The sequence below is a fragment of the Myotis brandtii genome, unplaced genomic scaffold (assembly GCF_000412655.1).
Source record: "Myotis brandtii unplaced genomic scaffold, ASM41265v1 scaffold160, whole genome shotgun sequence".
NCBI classification, from domain to species: Eukaryota; Metazoa; Chordata; class Mammalia; order Chiroptera; family Vespertilionidae; genus Myotis; species Myotis brandtii.
In genome coordinates this window covers 2,571,198-2,586,385 of record NW_005355833.1, presented here as the reverse complement: position 1 = coordinate 2,586,385, position 15,188 = coordinate 2,571,198, and positions in this window count along the sequence as shown.

The following is a 15,188-nucleotide window of genomic DNA, read 5'->3' as shown; positions in this document are numbered from 1 at the left end:
CTCCAGAGCCCTGCAGGCTGAGGGGCCGGGTCTGAGCCCAGCCCTCGGTCCCAGCCTGCATCCACCATGGCTGGGCCTCCTGGGAAATGTGTTACTCCAGAACTCCTGGGACAGGAGGGCTGGCCACAACCCTCCACACCACATGCAAATTTCCCTTGCCGTAGCCAGCCACCTCTGTGTCCGTTTCCCCATCTGACTTGACTTCACTTCCTCCTCCACCTCTCCTCTACTCTTCTCCTTCCTATCTTTCCCCTGTTCTTTCCATGTTGTCCCACTCCCTGCCCTTTCTTCCCTCTCTCGGCCATCTCCCTGGCTCCCCATTCCTGTGGATACAGCAAAGAGGCATTTGTGGCCAAGGCTCCCTGTGGGCACACTCACATTCTTCTTGAACACATTCATGTTGCCCCTCACAGCCCAGCCAGCAGTTCTGAGCTGGATGTTGCATCCAGGGGGTGGGGCGCAGAGCCCTCAGGCTGGGGGTGTGCACTCAGCTGGCATGTTCTTTAGTGAGTATGTCTCCTGGTGTGGCTCTACCCACCCAGCAGATTCTAGAACAATACAGGCTGCTTCCTGGGAAAAGTGGAGAGTGTCTTTCCAAGGGCTTTGTCCTCAGCAAGCCCGGCACTGGCCTCTCTCCACTGGCTGGTAGACTGGGCTGGATCTCCATAGAGATTCTCTGTGCTGGGCCTTTGGAAGGACTGATGGCTGGAGGCTGGGCCCTTGCTTATCAACGGTTTTTCCTCACTGAGCCTGCAGCTTCCCCCACGGGAACCCACAGCAGGTGCATGGCAGAGCCCCGAGGGACTCTGGGGTCCTGCAGATCTGCTTTCCATGCCATTCCTGCCAACCTTGGGGAAGACAGTTTGCCTCTCTGAGTATCAGGTGCTCCATTTCCAAAATGAGATCCATCATTTCTAACTTTGTGTGGTTGTTTGAAGAATAAAAATGAGATAATTTAGGTGCAAGGTCCCATTCAGGATGAACGATCACTGCTGCTCCCGCGGGCCCTTTCTGTTGAGAGGTGCCCCAGAAGCACCAACAGCATCATTCACAGACATTTGGTGGCAAACAAACTGTAGGGTTACAGAAATGAGAGATGCGGGAAGGTGGGAGGGGTCAGGGAGGGCTTCATGAAGGAGGGGTCCACCACCTGCTCTGAGGGAGCACCAGGCACTGCGCACACCCTGGTTAGTCTCATAACCCACCACCAGGGAACTACAGGGTGCTGGTCTAGGGTGGGAAACAGACTCAGCCAAGTTCAGCCAGCAAGCCCAGGGCTGATTTGAACCTGTTCTTTCTGACTCTGCAGTGCATACTGTTTGCTCCAACTTCTTATTTCAACATACAAAATAGTTAAGAGAATGGTGCGTTAACCACACACCATCTAGGTGAATTATCATGTTGCCATACTTCTTTGTGTGTGTGTACTTCTTTTTTTCCTTTTCTTTTATGGAATCATTTGAAAGGAAGTTGCATACATCATGACTGCTGCCCCACTATTGCATAGCATGCATTTCCAAAAAGGACAGTCTCCTAATTAGCACATCATGATTATCACATCTAAGAAAATTAACAATTCCTCGATACGATCTAATACCCAGCCCGTATTCGAAACTCTCCTACATGCCTTTCCCAACTATTCCATATGTTGAACCGGGTGGGGAGCCACATTGCTCCCATGTGTTTCATTTGGTTGTGATCTCTCTTTTGCCTCCTTTAAATCTAAAACACTCCCATAATATTAAAAATACATATTTTAAAGTGACATTGACTTTTTAAAGACACTAAGTCAATTCTAAAATGTTCCAGCAATTTGTCTCATGTTGCTTTATGGCATCTTCAAAATCATTCCTCTATTTCCCAGAAACTCCAGGAGTTGGGTGCAGAGCCTTGATTCAGTGCAGGTTGAAGACACTTGGTTATTCATCGGTTTTGCTGGGGGTGAGGCTGGGAGGTGGGGGCAGAGGAAATGTGCGCGCACACACCTGGCAGGGCTAGACCGTGAGGGCTGGCGGACAGTGCCACGGGTTGTTTTGGAGGGTGGTGGGCAGAGGCTAGAAGACCTGGGAGGCCAGACCAGCTCCTGGCACAGAAGTGGCCAAAGAGGGGCGTTGGCAGGGAGGTTTGCTCTTCCCACCCGCGGTTACTAAGGGGCTGACTTCATTCTGAGGTCAGAGGCCTGGGTGTGCAGGCAGGGAACAGAGGCTCCTCCTGACTCTGCCAAGGGGGGAGGCCACGCTGAGGCCAGGACTAGAGGAGCTGCAAGGCCTCAGAGGGAAACAGAGGGGGCAACCAAGAGCTGACCCGACAACCTGGCCCTTTGCCCTTTGCCCTTGCTCCCAAGCACATCCTGGTGGATTCCCCCAGCGAGTGAAGGGAGGCCAGAACACACTCTGAGCTTTTCAGGACAAAACTGAGACACATTTGAGCTTCCCAAAAGGGAGGACTTTGTTAATGGTCAGAGCTGCCTGAGATGGAAAAGGAAGCTGCCTCAATAGATAACGAGTTTCCCAGCCCTGGAGGGGCCACGATTCAGGGGGGTGACCTCTCGTTAAGGGTAAAGTGGAACAATGGGTGGACCTAGACGGCCTTCCAGCCCAGAGATCATAGTGCTCCTCTGCTTTATGCAAAACACGGTGCTGAGACAGAAAGGAGCATAGGGAGCTGAGGGCCCAGTAGGAGCCCTGGTTCTGCCCCCTGGCCAGGGACCAGCCTCTTCTGTAAAGCAGGGATCGCAGTGCCTGCCCAGCTGGTTTGCTGTGACCCTGAATGACAACGGCCGTCACAGCAAGTGCTCTCTCCTCCTAGGGCATCCCACAGAGCTGATGAACGCTCTGCCACTTCGTTTAAGCTGTGGATGTATGTTTTCTCTCTCCTGCTACTAGATGGTGAGTTATCTGACCCTCTGTCTCCTCCTGGCCCCTGTACAGCCCCATCCCACCCCGGGCCTGGTCCAGGACTCCTGTCTGGCAGGAGACGCCTAGTGACTCTGGTTAATAATCTCTCAGTCCGGTGGGAGGGCAAGAGCGAAGGTCAGGCACCAGTGCCCGGGCCTTAGATGCTGTGGGTGCAGCCTCCCTTAGAACCTGCCCAGGCGGGGACTTCAGTTGAGGTTCTGAGTTTCATTTTCAGGACGATGCTCCATCCCTTCCCCCAGGACAAGGGTCTGGTCCTGACCCTCCACCCATGACCACCTCTGGGTCCAAGCCTTTCACTGAGTGTTTGTCCTTCTAGGTCATGCAGCCCCATCTCCTCTGAACAACTTGTCACCAGGTCGCCCAGGCCTCTGCGTTCAGTACGACTCTGAGGCTGGGGCTGGTGGGTACCTCGTTGCTGACAGCACAGCATCAGCAGGGGGACAAGTGCCTGCGGAACTGCCCCCCACACCACTCACAGCTACAGCCACGACCCTCTCTAGACACCCCCTCATTCTCTTCCTCCCCCAGCTGACCAGTGGGCAGAACTGGGCAGACACTACAATCCCATGAAAACATTTAGTATATATGTCACTAATTTGAGGCTCAGAGGGTTTGTAAGACTAGCCGAAAGTCCCAAGCTATGAAAGTTGCAGAGCCAAGACTTTAGCCAAGAACTTCTGACTCTTAGTCCACTGCTCTCCTTCATCCTCTCCACCTAAACTCATACGCTCCCCCTCCACCTACACACCCCCACACACATTGTTCCATATAATACAGGGCAATACACAAAATTGTAAAAAAAAAAAAAACTGTTCAGCCAGTGGGGTTTTGAGAGTCAGAAAGATTCCAAAGATTTCTATCTTGCCTCTGTCATTTGTTAGCTGTGTGACTTTAGACTAGTTACTCAACCTCTCTGAGCATCAGTTTCTTTATCTGTAAAATGGGAACAATGTCACCCAGCTCACTGGATGCAATGAAGTGGCCGAATGCAAAGTGCCTGACAAGGTGTCTGGCACAGGGTGGGTACTTGCCATACACTAGTTCCACCTTCTCCCTTTCTCCTGGAAGGGAGAGGCTCTGACCTCAATTGAGTGTTTACTTGGGGAGGCCAGGCTCTGCCAGGAGGAGGAGGGGGCTGGGCCAAGGGTCAGGGGAAGGAAGGGAGAGGCTCTGGCCTCCAGATGTGTGCAGCAGCTGGGCCCACTCCCTGGAGGCCTCTGCCCGGGCCCAGGGCCATCCTAGTCTCCCTCCAGGAGTGGGAGGGCCCGGAAGGAAGAAGTATTCATTTTGCAGCTAAATGGCCCTTATAGCCCCTTAAGAAATGGAGGCTGGCTATTCTCTCTTCTGAGATAATCACTATATACACTCCACATGGAAGCAAATTATATCCTGTCCTCTGATGCCGAAAATGATTTATTGTGGCCAGTGGCAGCGGGTGTAGTTTCTAGATGACGATGACTAAAATCCAGTCACTTAACTGGAACACAAAAATGTCTGAGGGCAGTTTTTCCTTTTCTCTGGCTCAGGTGAGAGGGGAGCGCATGGCTGCATCCTCGGAGAGCTGTTCGCCGGGGGGCCCAGGAGATCTGCCTCTATGAGAGCCACTCCCTGTCCATTTGCTGCCAGAGAAAGGCTGGCATTTTCCGTCCTGTTTGGGTCACTAACTGTGTGGCCTAGGACAAGTCACCTTCCTTCTTCAGGCTCAGTGTCCTCTTCCATGAATGCAGGTATCAGCCACCCTTGCGTCCTAGAATCCTTGGAGGACATGAGAACACAGGGCACAGATACTATTAGGACCTCTGCTGCATTCACCCAGAACATTCCGGTCCCTGAGCGATAGTCAATCACCTGGCCCTCCTCCACCCCTGAGCCGGCTCTGCTTCCCCAAGCCCCGGTCTGGGCACACAGGAGGGACACAGAGCATGTTCCCAAATGAGGGAGCAGGGTGAATCACCCAGGGTCCCGAGGAGCTTGCCAGGCTGGGCAGGAATTACCGGTGCCTCTCTTTCAGTTTCCTCCTGTATAGAATGAAGGGCTGGGGTCTTCTCCTTTTAGCAGGAGAACTCCTAAATGCAAAATGGGCAAAACCAGAGCTGTGTGTGTTCAAGTCAAGAAGGAAGCTGGGACTTCAATCCATGGCCCTGGGACTGTACTGTGACATGTGATCTGAGAAGCTCTGTGAGGAAAGATGGCCAGCTCACCACCAACTCACCGTGGGCCTCAGGCACATCTCTCCTTCTCCTCCCACAGGAGGTGTTTGGCCCAGAAGGCCCACCACCATCTAGCTCTGCCATTCCATGGTCTAGCCCCGGACCCTGAGTTCTCACTGGTTTCCAGGACCTTGGAGAAGACGTTGTAGCCATTCAAGAAATTCCCAGCACAGAGAAGGTAGACCACACATCTCTCTTAGATACTCTCTGATTGCCGAGTCCCCTGGATTTGGGCCTCCAGGGATCCAGGAATTCCTTGAAAGTCTGCCTCTGAATTCTTGGACCCCTACAGCACAGCCGAGGGCAGCAGGGGCGCAGGACAGAGGGCTGACTCACTGCCCCCGTCCCACCGCCGGAGCTCACCGCCCAGCAGCACAGGTGATTAGGAGGGAAGGCTCTGCCGCCAAGGGACCTACGTTTGCATCCTGGCTCCACCCAGACCCACCTGGAGGAGTCAACGAACCTCTCTGAGACTCACTTCCCTTTATCTGTGACACGACCTTGTGAGGATGATGTTCCCCCTTCTCACTTCCTTCAGGTCTTTTCTCTGAAGTGACCTCTCAAGAAGACCTTCCCCAAGCACATGTCATTATCAAGCACACTACATATTGTACTTGTCTGGCTGGTACCTTCTCCTCCACTAGACTGGCAGCTCCAGGAGGGCAGGGTTATGTCCCTTCCGTTCGCTGCTATATCAGCAGTGCCCACAACAGTCCTTGGCACTCGGTCACCACTCGAAGAGTGTACCTGCCAGTGGGCCCAGGCAGTGGTGTGCTGGCAAATGGTTACCGACCAGCTCTCTGCGGGAGGGGTGGGGGGCCCTGGTTTGCAGTGTCTGACAATTTCCAGGGTGAAAATATTCCCACTGTGGCTGATTTCAAGGTACCAATGGGACATCACTGAATGTGTACTTGGGCTACAGTTAAACTGCAATGGAAATAGGACAGGAAAAGAGGTAGAAGCCATCAAGGCAGGCAGACGGATTGACATTGGAGGTGGTCTTTACCACTCCCCTCAGTACAGCATCCCCCAGACCCCTGGCCTGGTGACTCCCTCACTGGGCTACGCAGCGGAATCGTCTGAGGAGCATGTTGCAAATGCATGTAACTGCGGACACCAGCGTGTGAGGATATCTGCTCTAGCTTATGTGCCTAACAGGAGGCCAAAGCTACACCATCCCATCTGCTAGCTACTAGTCACCGCGACTGTTTACATTCAGATTAATTAAAGTTACATCAAATTAAAAATTCAGTTCCTCTATGTTCTATATCTTGACAGAAGTATAGCTTACACAGGGGTATGCGTTTGTCAACATTGATGGTATACTTAAAATCTCTGTGTTTCACTTTACGTAAACTGTATCTTAATAAGGTACTTTTTTAGAAAACAAAAAATTATTCAGTTCCTTATCATCAGACTAACCACATTTCAAGTGCTTCCTAGCCACACATGGCTGGTGGCTACCACATTCAACAGCACAGATTACAGATCATTTCCTTCACTGTAAAACAACTTCTATTGAGCAGTGCTGGGGGAATAGCAATTAGCTCCCAAAGTCACAGCCTAGAAGAAAAGAATCAGACTGAACCCCCACCCCTAGGAGTTCCTGGCTGGGAGGCACAGGGACCATGGAAGGTCATAATCTGTAGTCACCCCCATGACTTTCTCTCCACCCTGAGCATGTGTTGAATGCCTGGGTTCCAGGCCAGCTCTCTTGTCAACACACAGAGCCTCACGGGCAAGCCCCTCAGTCTTCTCAACCATGAAATGGGGATTCCTCCCCTCTGCCCAGCTCTGTCCTGCCTCCCTCATGCTCTCAGGGGAGGGGAGGGGAGGGCCCAAAGTCCAGTGGGAATGCACATGAAATGTACAAAGTCCAGTTGGAACATGGGATGACATCTGCAGACGGGAGGACACAGATCCTGCATCCATGGATGCTACATTCTGCCTGTCACCCAACGCAAGTCCAGCCAGACACGAAGTCTATTCCTGGAGTAGGCTTCCGTCCTGAATCCCCACAGCCTTCCTGTTCTGCTGAGCAGGCTGGACACATGACAGGAGGCTGCGGCCTCCACTGCTCTGAGCTCTTCAGGAGAGCTTCCCACCTCTCCCGCGATGGCCCCTGAGCTGGGAAGTCTTTCCTGAAGCCCCCAGAGTCAGCCCTGTCTCATCATCTCATCTGACCCTCTTCCTGGCTCATCACACTAGCAACAGCAGCCAACATTCATTAAGTGCTTGTGCTTACTATGAGCCAAGCATTTCACATCCACTACATCCTGTAATCCTTATAATAATCTCATGGATCAGATACAACGGTCATCCCCCTGCAGCTGGGTTTGTCCAAAGTCACTTAGGTGGAGGAACAAGGATCTGAACTCAGATCTGACCCAGCATCTCTGCTTCATGTGTTCCCTGCCGACCACACTGGATGCTCTTGAGGGCAGAGACTGGGTCTCATTCTTCTTCATCTTTCCAGGACCTCCCATTAGTCTTAATACAGTATTGATAAATATTTATTAAATACACGAATGAGTGAAGGAATAAGAGGACAGGAATAAGGAAGAGTGACTGTCTCTTCCCCTCAAAGCCTCCAAAGCCCCCTTGGTGCTCCCAGATCACAAACTTGTCCACGGATCACACACCTTGTCCACCCCTTACGGGATCTGCAGGATGAGATCCAACCTGAGTGGAAAGCCTGGGAAGGAAACGCCTGCCCCCCTGAGAACCAACTTTTCCTACATGTGGTTCTGACACAAAAAGGCTTTCATGGAAGCACAGCCTGCCTGGGCAGCACAGGGCCTTGGGCCTCTAAAATCCAGCCTCTCCTTCCACAGACTGAGGTCCAGAAGGGGAAGTGACTGGTCCAAGGTCACACAGCAAGGTCGCCTAGTGGCCAAGACACACTGTAGGAAGTGGGAGTGGGGGTGGGGAGGTGAGGGGTAGGACATGGTGCTGCCACGCTACCTCTCTCAGCAGGCAGACCATTGGGGTTTCTGGGTTGGGCAGGCCCCACCCAGGGAAGCACCCACCGTCCACCGGGGTTCTGAGTTCTATATTCCTCTGCCTATCGAGGGAGGAGTGGTAGAGCACAGAGCACAGGCCCAGCAGATGGTTTCTATTTGCAGCCACGGAGCCCAGTCTTGCCAGACTCCTGACCTATTTTGAGGAACTGAGGGCCCCACTGGCTCAGGGATGGCCTCCTACTCACACCCCTTCACCCACAGCTTGGCAGAAGATCAGATGGATGGTTCAGGGCCAGCGGAGAGGGGGAGTAGAGGAGGAAAACCTTGGACAAGGAGGCTGGGTGGATGTCTGCAAGCTTGAACCCTGGGGAGGGAATCCTGTCTCAGAGTCTCCTGGGGTACTTGTGACATTCAGGTTCCTGGGCCCCACTTCCGGCCTGCAGGATCCCACTCTGGGGCTGAGCCGAGGAATCCGCATTTCCACCAGGCTCCCGAGTGAACTGCCTGTGGACCGACAGCGCAGGCATTATCCGGGAGGGGGTTAGAAATGCAGAATCCGGGGCTCCACCTGGGACAGAGGCAGCATCCACAGTTTAACAAGATCCCCAGGACTGCAGGTTGTTAAAGCTGAGAAACCGCTCTCCTCCAGTGCACCTCAAATTTGAAGGTGCAGCAGGATAGCCGGGGGAGCTGTTAATACAGACCGCTGTGGGCGGAGCTGGGGATGTGCATGTCTAACAGTTGCCAGGAGATGCTGAAGCCACTTCAGTCCCTGATCTGTCCTGCAAGGAGCGTTGTGCCCTCTGAAGCCCTATCTCTGTGACTTTCCTAAGTCCCTTTACCCTCTGAGTCTCAGTTTCTCCATCTGCAAAATGGACATATAATTCTTACCTTTCCCCTAGGATAGTTGTGAGGCTCCAGTGTGTGTGAAAGTGCTTTGTGAACTACTACACAAATATGATATAAATCAATTTGATTAATTAATCAATCAATTAAAAAGAACTTTAGGTGATCTCCTTTGACCTTGACGGTTGTCCTGCCTTTCAGCGGGTCAGTGAGAGAGCTGGGCCTAATGCAATCCTTGGGGGCTTTATCCTGCATTCCCAGACTGCCAAGCACAAGACCAGGCATGCGGTAGCGCTCAATAAGGGCCAGTGGGATTCAACCAAAGACTTCTGGTTCTCAGCCCGATTCTCTTCCCACTGCAGTCTCTCTTGGTTAGGTAAGGCTAAGCAACTTTTTAAAAAAGGTTATTTGACAGTTGAGTCAAAAGGTCAAGTTGAGTAGATGCCAGGCATAGCTGCCATCCCCAAGGCTCCTCACCAGGAAATGCCCACCCTGACTCAGAGTTCCTGGCTCAGCCCTGACACAGGGGGGTGCCCTCATTGCAATGGTCCCTTCTAAGTATTGTTCCCTGTAGCCAGGGGACCCTCAGACCACCATCCCATAGACCAGGACTTTGGGTCCGTCACCTGGCAATGCAGAAAGAAGATGGGCTGATAAATTGTCCCTGGGGGAATGGGGAAACTTGGCTTGGGCCTTTCCCTTGCCAAGAGATACCATATTTTTCCGTGTATAAGACGCTATTTTTTTTCTAAATTCGTAAGACTGAAAATGGAGGGGCGTCTTATTCACAGAAGTCAGCTGAGGAGGGAGCCACCTATACCTTGTCAAACAGGCTTCCTCCAATCATGAGCCTTATTGTTACTGATGTCAGCTGATGCCATAATTGGAGGTGGAGGTGGAGAGTGCGTGCACAGATGCACGGACTGGAGGAGCATTCTGAGCCCATAAAAGATGTCAAAAAATAAAAAGATAAATACCAGTAAGCAATTGTCTTACTCTGCAAAATTCAAACTGAAGGTACTCAGCTATGCAAAAGAGCACAGAAATAGAGCTGCAGAGAGACAATTTGGACCCCCTCCCACTGAGTGTATGATCAGTGGAGAAAACAGGAAGAACAACTCAAGATGCCAAAAAAGAAGAAGGCATTAAGAGGAAAACCAGCAAAATGTTTAAAATATGATTTTGTAATTTTGGGATGGAAAAGTGGGGGCATCTTATACATGGGGTGTCTTATACACAGAAAAATATGGTAATTTATCTAAATTGTTACCAGGGGCAGGCACAGAAGAGAAGGGTGGCCTGTGTGCGATGTTGTAGTGTCTGTTAGAGCACAGAGGTAGCCGGCCAGTCTCTCAGTGCTTCAGCTGAGAAAGAAAAAATTGAAAATCTTTACATTACTGTTAATCACTTGAGTATAAAATAGGGCAGTGTATTCACTTGCCCACAGAGAAGCAGACACCAGCCACATGCACAGAGCTTATATAGAGACAAACTTTGCATTACCTACCTCACACTGTCCCCAAGGGATGTGTGTGTGGTGTGTGTGATGTGGTGGTATATATGGGGTGTGTGTGTGTGTGTGTGTGTGTAGGAGTCACCATTTTCTCCTGGACTTTGATAACAATTCAAGGGGCCTCATCAGCTGAGGGTTTAAAATTACAGGAGAAACTTTTAAAAAATATATATTTTTATTGATTTCAGAGAGGAAGGGAGAGGGAGAGAGAGATAGAAACATCAATGAGGGCGACTCATTGATCAGCTGCCTTCTGCCGTCCTGCACGGGGTCAAACCCGGGCATGTGCCCTGACCGGAAATCAAACCACGACCTCCTGGTTCTAGGTCGATGCTCAACCGCTGAGCCGCACTGGGTGGGCTACATTAGACACTTTTTTATTAAACTGCATGCTACTGAGAAAATAAAATGGCTTTTGTTTGGAAAACCCTCTAATTGATGATTGTCTCATGATGTTCTTCTCTACCTTTCATTCATTGCTTCGTAAAAGGAATCTATTAGTTAATTTAGGACCAGCAAGGAAATGAGAGTCTGTCTGGGTCTTTGGCCAACAATTCCCTACAACAGCCTTGGTTCCCCAAACTCAGGAGGGATGCAGCCTTACACGGTGGCCATGTCCCACACGACCTTCAGCTCGGCTCCAGGAGGAGGGACCCACACTCAGTGGTGACGGGTGCAACCACCCAGCTCCTTCCTCGGAGGGTTTACATGTGAGCTGCGCTGAGCCCGAGTTTGGCAGTTAGAAGCTGAAGCTGAAGCCATAAGCTGAGAGGAAGGCCAGAGAGGAGGACAGACAAAGTGTGAAGAGGACCGTCTTTACTTTTTAAAAAAAATATATATTTTATTGATTTTTTACAGAGAGGAAGGGAGAGGGATAGAGAGTTAGAAACATCAATCAGCTGCCTCCTGCACACCTCTTACTAGGGATGTGCCCGCAACCAAGGTACATGCCCTTCATCGGAATAGAACCTGGGACCTTTCAGTCCGCAGGCGGAGGCTCTATCCACTGAGCCAAACCGGTTAGGGCCCATCTTTACTTTTTAGATGTTAGTGTGCACTTTAGATGTTTACTTTGCACTTACTAATCATGACCTTCCCTCTCTTCCTCTAAGTGGCGTCCATTACCCAGAGAGGGGTTAGGACTGTACATACAGGAATTCAAAAAATTCAGGTTCTGACATCCGATTCTCTTCCCACTGCAGTCTCTCTTGATAAGGTAAGGATAAGCAACTTTTTAAAAAAAAGGTTGTTTGATAGTTGGGTCAAAAGGCCGAGCTGAGTAGATGCCAGGCACAGGATTTGGCAGCTACACAACAGACTTAAGTGCCAGACTTGAGAGACCTTCCTCGACTCCCCTCTGCCTCTGTTAGCAAATGAGAGTCTCGCCTGGCTGCCCGGATGGCAGGGAGGTCCTGGCCCAACACCAGAGGGAGGGAGAGCCCACTCCTCGAGGACGGAGACTGAGAAGGGAGACAGAAAGGGAAGTGCATGCTTAGATGTGTGTCCTGATTTTTTTGCACTTTGGGCTCAAATCTTAGGTGCACATGTGCTCGGTGGGTTAAGGGTGGTGCAGGGGGTAGCAGGGGTTCTCTCCAACTTTTTGGCTGAGATTCTAGAAGGAGATAGACCACTATTCGGTGGCCCTGGGCCAAATAAGAGGTGGCCTCACGGAATTAAGAGGCCAAGGATACTGGCCAGACAGGGTGGAGAGAACCAAGCTGCCCCTGCTCACTCCAGAGGGAGGACATGGATGATCTAAGAAGCACAGGCCACCAAGAGGTTGCCATGGTGCCTGGCCAGTGTGACTCAGTGGTTGAGCATCGACCTCGAAACCAGGAGGCCACCGTTCAATTCCCGGTCAGGGCACATGGCCAGGTTGTGGGCTTGATCCCCAGTGTGGGGTGTGCAGGACGCAGCCAATTAATGATTCTCTCTCATCACTGATGTTTCTCTCTACCCTTTGCCTTCCTCTCTCTGAAATCAATAAAAATATATATTGATGAGAGGCAAGCAAACTGTGTCAGAGGTTATGGGAAAGAGATTCTAGGCCTGGGGCAAGGTGACTAGTGAGACAGAGGCCCGGCTGGGGATGGACCCTACCATCAGGGCCAAGAAAAAATGGACCATGAGTTTGTCAGCTGCAAACTTCAGTGGCAGATGCCCAAAGAATACCCTGGGATGGGACAATCAGCCACACCTCAGTGGACGTCAGCTAGGACATGTCTAAGGACCAGCACAGAACCAGAGGTCCCCCTCCCCTGATACCTGAGGTCACTTAAGCCCGGCCATCTATAGCCCCAGATGCCTTTAGAACAAAAGCCAGAGGAGAAGGAGCTCTGCCAGAGGAGCCCTTTTATAGCCCCAGATGCCTTTAGAACAAAAGCCAGAGGAGCTCTGCCAGAGGAGTCATTCAAGCAGAAGCCAAATTACCCCAGAGGCTGGGCCATTACATGACAGGACTGTTTAAATTACTGAATCAGACTGACTCCCCTGGATGAGGCTGAATGTGTTTATCACCATGACCCTGAGAGGTGGGGCTCCTGAATGAGATCAGATTAGCTTCAGAGAAAGTAAAGAATCTGCATCTTCTTTGCATCCAAGTGGTCAGGGCTGTCTTACCAGGCTGTGAAGGCTGTGCACTGCCTAGCTGCACCATGTGGACAGTGCCACATGGAGTTATGCAATGTGGCAGGGGAGGGGGGGAGACACAGCAAGTCCCTTCACAATGAAGTGGCTGCAGAAGCAGGAGGTAGAGTCGGAGAGCTTCATCGCCATCCCAGAGGCCAGGCCTGAGCAGACAAGATGGCCAGGGGGATCCCACACATGGTAGCTCTGAAACGGCATTCCAGCCTTCTGACGCCTGGTCCTGTGGCTGCCCCTGGGAGCCTGGGAGCCTGCCTGCTGGTCACTCTCTTGCCTCCCATTACTGATGGTCAACAGAGAGAGTCTATTTCTAGCAACCAAGAGAACCCACCTGAGCCACGGGAAGGGACATATGGCCTTCCCAGGGCAGCTGCTCTGAGCCATTCCAGCAGCCAGCCTACACTGGCAAGTGTCTATGCTGGCAAGTGGAAGTCACTCATCCCTGACAGTTCAAGATAAGGCGCTCCCCTTGCCCAGGTATCACACTTTCCCCGGTGTGTTCACTGGTGTTGAAAGGTGAATAAATTGGCCCCCATGTATTTCTGACCCTGTTCCCAGGACTCACCTCTCCTGAGCATATGTAGTGTTTCCTGGCTGTAGCTCCCGGTGGGCCCTTGGTTATACTTGGTGGTCTGATCGGTTCTCTTATATGTGAGAGAACGCTCTGAAGGCTCTAAGCTGGGCCCATGTGCCAGCTCTGAAGCCTGAACAGTGCAGAGACTCTAAAATTAGACAGGCCTGGGCGGATGTTCTAGTACCACCACTTACTAGCTATGGACCCTACACACCTTGGACAGGTTCATTTGCTTTTTGGAACTTGCATTTTCATCAGTAAAAATGAAGGATGACATACCTACTCCTCAGGGCAGTTTCCACCCTCTTGGTCTCCCTCAGAGTGTCCTGCACACACTGTCAATAACCAATTGTTGGGTAAGACTGGACTGGCTTTTTTGAAGCCAAGCATAACTTCAGTAGTTCCATGACTCCGCCATCTGGGTGTTCCCTGGGAGCAGTGGGACAGGTGCCTGGATAAGGGAGGTGTGGCAGATGCTGCTGACAGGCTACCTACCAGCTGTTACCCCCTTTTCACTTAGTTCCATGGCAGGAGGGCCATGACTGTCCCAGGACCCCTCACATGCAGGAGCGGCCCTGTGATCCAGTTCTGTGCTGGGGGACTTCTGGGAAAAGTTTGTTCTCTTGAATGAAAGAAAACACATAAGAAAATCTCTTTCTTGATATACTGGCGGACACACTGCTTCCGGCTTTCGTTTGCATTTGGGACTGGAAAGCCTGGGGCTGGGGCAGCCACCTTGGGCCCATGAGGTGACAAGCCCATGACCAAAAGCCAATATGATGAAGAGCCAGACCAGAAGGCTAGAAAAAAGTCTAGGTCCTTAATGACACCGTTGAGCCCCAAAACCAAGCCTAGGAACTCCTCCTTCTAGGCCTCTTGTTCAATAAACCATACATATGCCTACAGCTTGAGTCATTCTGGGTTGATTTTTGTCGTTATTTGTAGCCAAAAGGACAGAGGGTGAAGAAGAAAGGGCAGGAGGGAGCAGATGTCTGAGTCTTTCCACACTATCTCCTTGAGGTCTCCATGTCTCAGAGGCTCTGCCCTCACCGCCAAGAACCTAGAAATCCTCAGGCGGCTCAGACACACATAGCCCTGCCCATGGCAGCAGGCCTGCCCCGGCCAGAGGCAGAGAGAACCGAGGGCCCCTCCGCTCCCTTTCCAGGGCAGAGTTCCTCAGGGTGGGCTACGCAGCCGCCTCTGCCTCCTGTGCAGTTGCTGGAAGAGCTGCACAGCTCGGGGGTAAGAATGATGGCCATTGGGGGGGAAAAGCAATAATCAGAGTCAGACTGCCCGTTGCTACACAACCACACACACGGCACCTCCCGGGTCCAGCAAACTATTGAGACTTGAAAGGAGGTCCCTCCCCCCACGTTTGTTCTTTATTCCTCTGACGGCTGTCATTATGACAGAAACCATGAGGAGGCGGGGCGGAGATGAAAATGAGGTCATGTATGTAAAACATCTGGCACAGGGCCTGGTGGGCAATGAGCAAACACCAGCACCCTTGCCTTCCCCTTC